This window comes from Pteropus vampyrus, unplaced genomic scaffold, assembly GCF_000151845.1.
Source record: "Pteropus vampyrus isolate Shadow unplaced genomic scaffold, Pvam_2.0 Scaffold110, whole genome shotgun sequence".
In the NCBI taxonomy this organism is placed as follows: Eukaryota; Metazoa; Chordata; class Mammalia; order Chiroptera; family Pteropodidae; genus Pteropus; species Pteropus vampyrus.
This window is the reverse complement of record NW_011888891.1, coordinates 2,007,701-2,017,769: the sequence shown is the minus strand read 5'-3', so window position 1 is coordinate 2,017,769 and position 10,069 is coordinate 2,007,701. Positions and strand designations below refer to the sequence as shown.

Sequence of the window (10,069 nt, the reverse complement as noted above, 5' to 3'; positions counted from 1 at the left end):
GATGAAAAATGACCCAAGTTGTATTCTAGGAAATAATTTCTAAGCCTACAAAGAACCATTCATTGCCTCTTAATGATTTCTCAAGCTCAGAGATAAAATATGAAGTTTATAATTTACATACTATAATTTACATACTATAAAATACATACCAAATTGCTCATTTTGTTAAACCACCCTTTTTTATTTTGTTTAAAAGCCATTTACTTTGAGAGCAATTCAGATTTATATCTAAAGACTTAAACTTATGAAATACTCAGCAGAATATGGACTGTAAGAATTCCCCACATGGTGAGGCAGTGATGTCACTATTGGACACAAAGGGCATTTTTCAACTGCTTTAACTAAGATACAAAGGAGTAGCAAAGAATACCAATCATGTGGCTGATTAAAAATAACTTCCTAAACATCTGCTCTAGGTCAGCAATAGCTAACACTTAAAATCAATGTTTAACTACTGACATGACTGTAAAACCTTTGTGACTCAGAGAAAACAAGTCACTCTCTAGTGTGCAACCTTCTTTGATATCCACTTTGTCACCCGCTGGTCTTTTCTTTCTTCTCTGAGACGGGCTTTCATCAATCATTCAAAGCCCATTAATGCCTAATTGCCCATAGTGCAGAGTGAGGCACTGTATGAAGTTCTCTGTTCACTTAGAATTCACAGTTCAGCTCAGATACACACATGCAGAACACAGAAAAATGACCCCAGTGATATGTCATACGGTAAATACAACATAAGCAGAGTTTTCTTTGTTTTCACATCAGCATGTGTGAAGACAGCTCCTTTGAAGTTTATTCTATCTTTACCACCATCCTGGGAGGTAAGCAAGGCAGAAATTTCTAGCTCCAATTGATTCGTGACCACAGTGAGAGCAGAGGGGCTAAATGGTTTGTCCCGAGTTCATGCTGGTAGGCCAAGTGACAGAGCAAAAAAGAAAAGCCAGGTTTTCCAGAGCTCTCTCCCCACCTCCAGGGCTGTGTCTCACAAACTTGGGAAGACCAGTGAGAGACTTACCAGGTCAGTGCCCCTAGGGCTGGGGTTCAGGTGAGGGAGACAGAGTTAGGTTGGGGAACCATGCCAGCTTTGATAGGTAGGTGGAAGCAGCTGGAAGCAAATCCGGTATCAGGCCATGAAGATTTTCAGGAACCTTTTAAATTGTGGGAGAGGACTGACTTACTATACGGCAAGATGAGGAAAGAGGGGACTGAAACTGCAGAGCCTTGACTTTTATTCTGGTTCCCATTTAATTTTAAACAACACACCCAGGGTAGAAAATCTCAAATTTCACTTCAGCTTCCCTCGCTTTTCCTGTCAGAATAGGGGCAAAGTTCTTAGGGCCCAGAGCTACACCAGGGATGCCCGAAATCAACAATGAGCTCTGCCAGTCTCCTCTCTGTTCTCTGCCCGTCTGTGAACCAGAGTTACAAAGCAGCTGTCACAGTAACTTGGCTAATTAAATTAGAGCCCACTGAATGCTTTACTGACCTGACGCTCACTCCAGTGAGCAGGCCCACTTGGAAGGTGACTATGTTCACAGCTATTAACGGATTAAATAAAATGGACAAAGATAATAGGGGCAATAGGAAAGGTCCTGTTACTGTAAATAAAAGGTCTAAAGCACAGCTGCTAGTGTGTGACCTGTAGGAGATTTGTCTGATGTTATTGGTTGAATTGTGTCCCCCCCAACAGATTAACAAAAATTCATATGTTAAAGTCCTAACGCCAGCACCTCAGAATGTGACCTTATTTAGAGATAGGGTCATTACAGAGGTACTCAAGTTAAAAGAAGTTCATTAGGATGGGTCCTAATTCAATATGGCTGGTGTACTTTAAAAAGAGATAAGTTATACAGAGACACACAGAGGGAAGACAATATAAAGAGACACAGAGAAAAGATAGCCATCCATAAGCCAAGAAGTGAGGCCTGGAACAGATCTTCCCTCACTGCCCTCCGAAGGTACCAATTCTGCTGACACCTCGATTTTGGATTTCTAGCCTTTGGAACTGTGAAATGATACATCTGTTAGTTAAGCCATCCAGTTTCTCTTGTTTTACTACAGTAGTCCTGGCCAACTAATACGTCTGGAGACAAAAGGCAGAAAGACTCAACCTGGGTTGGGTCCCTGACTTTGTATTACCCACTGTGCATCCTTGGGCAAGACACTTACCCTCTCTGTGCTTTGATTCCTTATCTGTAAAAGAGGAACAATAACATCTTCCCCCAAAGGAATGTTCTCAGGATTAAACGTGAAAACATACAGTTTTGGCTTATACAGATCCAGGTTGCACACTGCCCCTCAGCAACTAGGTATAGTCGCCAATGCAAATTCAGACTACCTACTAAATATTGATGATATCAGTCACTTTTGTAAAATAACTACAAAGTGCACATTAGCCTAATATTACCACACCCTCTACAGGATTCTGAGAACATTATGATGAATGCTCCCCTTCTAAGTTCTTTCTGCCCGTTGAATTTCTCACACACTTGTTCATTCTGCCTCTTTGACTGGAGACTTCAGCTTTATGCTCAGAAGTCCCTCTCCTTGTTTCTCCTCCCAGACTTAGGCCAGAAGGAGAACATTCATTCAACAGTCCCCAGGGCCTGCCTCTTACCACTTCACTCTCACTCCAAGAGACAGTAATATAGACTTGGCAAAACAAACAAACAAAAAAACAAGCGAACAAAAAAACCAAAAAACAAAAACCTTTGTCTTTTTTGTTGCCTGGTTAAAAAAAAAAAAACAACTGCTTGTTACTTAAACACTCCCACCTCCACCCCAGAATAATAATCATCACAATAAAATCAAATGGAAATCTACTTCCAGTAACAATAATAATAATATCATGTAATAAAACCCTGTTTGTTCCTGGGAAATTGGCTGTTTTGGTTAACTGCCTATTCTATTTGAAATTTACCCTAGCAAAGCTGAAGAACAACTTTCAAAGAATTATCTATACATCAAATATGCTAAACTCAAAGTGCACTGGGATGGTTTGACCTTTATTGATTCCGGAGCCTTGCAGAATTTGGCTGTTTCAAGGACACCATCAGGGCTTCAGTTAGTGCTAAAGAGTCCTGACAACAAGAACCAGAGATAATTTGTGCCTCCAGGTGGTATTAATGCTCAACAAACAGGCTTTTATACATATATAAAAATATAAATATCCACACACAGCCAAGGGAAGCAGCTCTCCTGGAACCCAAAATCAAATCCTTCCCACTTTAGAGGTCTCATGGATTACTTACAAGGACACTCCAGCTCAGGCCGCGAAGGCATCCCTGTTCTCTTTATTGGGGCCACATTGCCACAGTATGTGGGCTGACCTCAAATCAACCCATATTTATTCTTACTCTGCCCTGCTCCACACCACGCAAAGCATTAGATACCATGCCTGCCCTCAAAGAATTCCAGTTTAGTTGGAGAACTACCTACATAATTAAATTGTGTGCACTGAGCTCGATGTGCTGAACACTAGAGTTAACGGGTCTATGATCACTACTCTGTGTCAGGCCCTGTGCTGTGTGTTTTCCATGGATTATCTATTTCACCTTCTCAGCGCCCCACAAGGTCAGTCATATTATCATCTTCATTTTACAAATGAAGATTCTGAGAATGAATAACCTGTCCAAGGTCACAGAGCTAAGTATATATAGGCTTGGGTATGAAACCCAGACCAATGTGACTCCACAGCCCAAGCTGGGACTTCACCCCTCCAATCCTGCCCCTTCCACTTACCCAAATCCGCCTAGACCACTGGCCACTGTAAAGATCCTCCAAAGGATCAGAGCTAAGTCCCTTCTGCTGTCTTCCCTTCTCTTTTCATCCCTACGTATTCATTCGCAGCTCCTACTAATCTTTCATATCAAACAAGCAAACAAAAACAGAGCACTAAGAGTAGGGGCTTCTTAGGAGTCCTTTTCTTCCACGCTGAAGTAAACTCCAAGAGGAAATATACTTCAGTGCAACTCAAAAAGCTGTTTATTTATTGTCTTTGCTTCACAGAAGATTACTTTCTTAATGAGCCCATGACTTTGTCTTTATAAAAAACAGTTGTATACATCTGTGTCTCCCTGACTGAGTTACTCTTTCTTTCTTACTGCTTCGCTGGCAGAAAGTAGTAAAAGCAAAAACCACTAAGTTAAGATTCTATTGAGTTCTCAAGGACCCCGAGTTAAATTCTCACAGGTTGATAAAGTGAACATTAAACAACCAGGCACTTGGGAACAGAAAAAAAAATTAAAATACTGCCACATGCACTTATTACAGCACCACCCAGTCAGGTGGAAGAGGTGGCTGATATTTTTCTAAAATGAATAAGAAATTGACACAGGGATATAGGGGATTTCAGCTCTCCATAAGTCTGCTGGAATCGAGTTCTCACTCTGCTAAACAACAGATTGTCCAATGTGCTTTTTAATTGCCTAGATAATAAATGCTTTTCCGAAAGTCAAAGAAGCGAAGAGAGGAACTTTTATCCAAACATCAGTTCAAGAACAACTGCAAATTTCACAATAGACCAGGAAGAAACGGTTTGGCCTGGGCACAGGCCCTGGCTTTAGGAAAGCATATATTTCAAAGAGCACAGAAAAATGCCAGAAATTATCTCACATCCAGACTTTAAAAGACAGACATCATGAATGAATGATGAACGAAAGTTGAGGCAGAGGGACAGTTTGAAAGTGAAAATCTGACCATATAATAAAATATGATACAATAGAAACAGGTGTGTGGCTACAAAATGGAAACCAGCAATGAGTTCTACAAAAAAAAAAAAAAAGCAAACAGGCCCTTCAAAGCAAAAATATAAGAATAGCCTGGACATTAAAAAATAGTGTCATGAAGATCAAAGCCCAGAATTTGCTGAATTTTATGAAAAACATTATTTCAAGGGATTTTGGGGGATAGGGAGGGAGTACGGTCAGTGAAAGAAAAAAAAACAAGAGTTAGGCTGTACTTGGAGTTGGTAATGCGGTGCTAAAAAATGACAGAAAGAAAGCTGAACAACTCAAACACTATTTTGCTTCCATATTCCTATCAATGAGAATTATCTTCAACCTAGAAATTATCAAGCAAATATAGATGAAAGTGAAGCCTAAGATAGGTGAAAAGGTAGAAAAAGAAAACCTAGATTTTAAGAGTTCACAGTTCTAGATTCAGATGAATTATATGCCGTAAGACTTAAAAATAAAAGAAACTGTAGATATAATCACAAAACCATGTTACATAGTTCACGAGATGAGCGAGCGTCCCAATTTTCAATAAGGGGGCAAAAGAACTACTGCTACTTCAGACCAATACAATGGAATTTTATAAAAGATCCTAGAACAGATTACTAAATAGATGGTTGGTGATCGAGAAGTCCTCAATTTTTTAGTTTTAAGTAATAATAATGTAGATACAGATATGGCAAACTATTAAGACTATGCATTTAGGAACAGAGCTTAGTAATGAAATTAAATAAAATTTATAACAAAATTAATCTGATATATTATGCATAATTTTTATCATATCACATGGTAATCAAGCATAAATGAAGCCCTTTAGGCAAATGAAAACAATTAATATTCTTTTAAAGCAGCATTTTGAAAGTCAGAGAATGTGGGAGACAGAAGCCATCCAGAGGCTGCTCCACTCACACCACTCCACCCAGACAATCCTTAGGGCAGAGGGTTGCCCTGACTTAAATCAAGCCAGTCCCAGACTTCAGCCAACAGCCAGTCTTAGGACCAGGTAGCTGGAGCTAGGTTACCATGTTTACTGGGATTCTCTGTGAAAAGAACCCAGTAGAATCTAGTTCTAAGGGGGCAAAGATATACTAATGAAACAATCAGCAAGAGGAGTCTTTTTTGGGGCACCTTCTGAACACTCAGAAACTATGGGAATGGGTTAGCTGGAGCAAGTGGCTAGAGCTAAGGGAAGGAGGACTCAAAGGGACGTGGTGGCATGAGTCAGCTGACAACTGAATTTGAGGCATCTGTTATTTAATTTCCAATGTTCAGGGAATGGGAGCGGAGTATTACAGGGTGAGCCTGAGTGGGGCATTGAGGCTGTTCCATGACTAGGAAAAAGGGAAGGAGGCTAGCAGCCAGAGGACAACTCCTGTGGGCAGGGGACAGGGGGCATGACAAGAGCTAAAAGAAGGATGCAAAAAGAAAAAGCTTCAAAAATGAAACAAAATTCAGACGTTTCACAGGAATGAGCCCTGGGTTTGAAATGATACGCTGTCTGCCATTGGCTTCAACATTCCAATGTGTGTTTGTGGGGGCAAGGAGGGAGGAGGAGCACAGATGAAACAAGATCGGCTGTATGATGACCAATGACACGAGTGATGGGTACCTAGGGGTTCACCATGCTATTTTATATTTTATATATTTTCAATTTTTAAGTTTTTTTTTTAAGATACTAAAGGTTTCCCATTGGACTCAAGATTTTTTTAAAAATCTTTATAATGGCCTCCACAATCTTGCTTCCTCCTCTCCTGTTACTTCTCTAGCTTCCTTCCCTCCTACTCCCTGCTATTCGTTGAGTTCACCAGGCACACCTCTCACTGTAGGGATTTGCAAGAGCTGGTCTCTCTGCTCAGAGTTGTCTGTACTCAGCTATCCACATAGCTTACTCACCTATTGAGAATAGTTCACTCTTCTTTCCCTCATTTCTGGAACTCCAACCAAGTTCACATTTATCACTCTACATTCATTTTTTCCATAGCACCTAAAATCTTCAAGCATATTACTTAATGTACTTATCTCATTACCTGTCTTTGTGACTAGAATTTAAATCACAAGGACAGGAAATTACTGTGTCTTTTTTTTAGGGGGTGGGGGTTGTTCCGTGACTAGAGTTACGTCTGGCAACCAATAAATGTTAAGTGGAATAAATGTAGGAAGTTTTAAAACTACTTAAGGCTGAAACAAGGGAGTAGATGTCTTTGGCCTTGGTACTAGTGTCTTCTTCAATAGCTGGAGGAGCTAACACATCTACTCCCACCCCACTCTTGCACTACACAAGATATCTAGGGCACCTGACTTCTGAGGAGGAGTGAAGAATTTATACATAGTTCATAAAAATTATTGCCCTCCTCCCCAACCTCTAAGCAGAGATTTAATAACCTGGTTTTGAAACATCTAAGGCTATCTCCAGTTATATGTGACATCACAAAATTTTTAACAAAACTCATGACAAAGTGAGAAATTTCTGTCTAAACCATGTAATAATAGAAAAACTTCTCAAAATTGAGGCTTTGTAGCTTTCAGGAAATTTTGAGCTCCAGCAAAATGCATATTTTTAGGAGAAACTTATCACAAAACGAATGTGCAAAATCAGGTCTATGATTAGGAGGAATGTGGGCATCAAAACCCCAACTTAAAGAGAATACTTTGTGCCAAGATTTTTTGTATGTGAGACAATTTCCAATAGCCTTATCCCCCCCTGCATTTTACAGCTACCTTCCTTCGCTAAGAAGTAACTCCTATACACTTCATTTATCCAAGACACAAACTGGCTGTGGAACTTGATAAACTACTGTGTTGGGCCAATTTTCTTAAGACAAAAATATCCTAGGGGTGAGTGTGTATGAACATGTGTATGTGTGCACCATTCAGAACTTTCAGAAGATAGACACAATTTGGGGAAATCAAACAATGATACCCCACAAAAGGCAGGGAATCATTGCCTTAAGTGATAGCCTATTTGCAAGCATAGGAAGAGGATTATCCACGCCTCCTTTAACGATGTTATTAATCAAAGAAAATGCCCTTTGATCTATTCACTAATGATTGTAGCTTACAGTACAGATGCCGTTCTGAATCTAGATGACCTTCCTGGGCTGACCAGGCCAGAAGAGAAGCCCAGAGTAAAATGGACAGGCTCCCCACCTTCCGCTTCCACAGACCACACCTAGATGCCTGGTGAGGTTCCCAGGCCTGAGGAAAGAGTGCCATCTGGAGGATGTCCATTTCAGAGAAACCTCTGTGCAAAATGATCATGGAACATGTCACCAATTTAGGAGCCACATAGTAACAGGAGCCTCTATTAGTGTCGCCTTATGGATTTAAGTTGTTTGCAGTCTTGCCTTAACCAAAACTTCTCATTTTACTAAAATCTGGGGGAAATTTTCTTGAACTTCATTTCTCAAAGTCATTTGTATGGTTTCTGATTGTTATTCGGGAAGAGAGTTTTTCCAGTTGGCCCACAGATGCACTAAATGACTGAAGCCTCTTAAAGTTCCCTTCCTCCTATAATCGACACCCTCTTTCTAAAGGAATAAGTTTCTACTCCAATTCAAATTCTTAGTCAGAGTAAGTACCTATGAGGTCCCTGTAAACTGCTCAATCCAATTCCCATGTGCTCAGATGGCTCATCCCTAACCAGAATGAACATCTACTTAATCGTCAGCTATCAACTGCCTTGGCCTGGGAAGAGGATAGAGTATTTCCATTTTGTGTGCCATGGTATTCAAACTATTCATTAGAGGGGAAAATCCCAAAGGACAGAGTCTACACAGCCTCAGAAGAACTTTAATGCGGTCTTTTGTGCTATGAAGGGAGGGAAGGAGGAGTATGGTTTTCAGTTATAAGAGATCCCACCCCCAAACTGCTGTATATGTCAAGCAGAAACAGCTTCTGTGAACGAAAGAAATCTGCTGTTCTACGTGACAGTCCTGTGATGCATTTATTTCAGTTCCATCCTGACTTCCCATTCTCTCGATTACAGAGAAAAGAATGCAACCTAAAAGTAAAATTTCAAAAACAGGTATTTTCTTCACCTGTGAAAACGGCCCCTTCCTCCTCTCTCAAGAAAGCATCTTCTTTGTTCTGTAAAGCTAAAGTTGGTTCAGGCAGTTCTTTTTCCTGTGAGTTCTCATAGAAGGACATGTTGAACAGACAAATAGCTTGTCGTTAACCACAGATGAGTTCTGTTATAAAAAGAAAACCAGCCTTCTTTCTTATACATTTTTCTATAACCCCTTAATAGGTAAAAGAAAAATTATGCAACCAGAATGACTAGGAGCTAAGCCAGAACTACGAAAGAGTGAAGGCAGGCAGGACACTTGAAGGGAGGAAGAAAACCGATCTGTTACATGTGCCAGGGATTGGGGGGTTGAGGCCTAAGGAAATATGCCTGTTGTCCTAAAAACCTCCAAACAGCACCTTCCTCAAAAGCTCATAAAGATCATACTCTTTACCCTCTTTTCACAAGAGAAAACCCATTTCAGTATGAAGAGATATAATCCAGAGCTCTACAGAGACCCTGGATAACCTTAACAGAATGTGTACTTCTAACAGCTGTAAAGAGTTAAAAACACAGCAAGTTGAGCTGAAGGATTACCTATGTCCACCACGTAAAGGATTAGGCTACAGAGCTCAGAGTTAGCGTCTCATGGCACATACATGCTGAAGGAACAATGGCAATTTAAAATCTTAACAAGTACAGAAACAATGGAGCTAGAGAAGGCCAAAAAAAAAAAAAAAAATCCAACCAAGAAAATAGAATTTAGTTGAAAGAGCAAAAATCCCAAGAATTTATAATGAAAGTTCTAGGAGTTCTAGGCATTCTAAGAAATTATCAGATAGCGTTATGAAGAAAGAAGGTGACAAGTCAGTGAGCCCTCTGTAAGGGTCATGTCAAAAAGAATGGCACAGAAGGTAAGAAAACTTGTTGGTGTCTTGTCAAAGTTCCCATTGGTATTAAAGACACTCACTCTTAAAAGCATTATTTATTGGAAAAAATCTTAAAGGAAGTCTTCTTAATTTCTGCAAAGCCAAATATGGTTCCCCTACCCCCCAAAATATATCTCCTGTTTGCTCACAAATTCTTTACCCTGACTCCTGGAATCTCCTGGATTCCTTGATCCGAGGCCAGGGCCTACATTTACAATGGATATGGTTCCCAGAAGGCCCTAGAAGTAACATAAAACAATGCTGCTCTACAGTTTCTTATCTAAGAAGGGTGGCTAGAAATTCAACAAAGTAAGGTGCTTCACTTGACATCTTAACATCCAGTTATTCAACATGGCCTCCTACAAGCCAAGAGGTAAGGCGTTCTTAGGTGAAATAAAACTTCC

At 40.1% G+C, this 10,069-nt stretch overlaps 1 protein-coding gene across 1 annotated transcript in view; it reads right to left on the bottom strand.

The window, feature by feature from the left end:
• The window catches only part of TMPRSS5 (transmembrane protease, serine 5), a 34,356-nt gene extending 24,293 nt beyond the window's left edge, over positions 1–10,063 (bottom strand). The window contains exon 1 of the mRNA XM_011365381.2: positions 8,771–10,063. The gene's annotated coding sequence lies outside the window, so the exon portion shown is untranslated. The remainder of the gene's footprint in view (positions 1–8,770) is intronic.
• Positions 10,064–10,069: the final 6 nt, after the last annotated feature.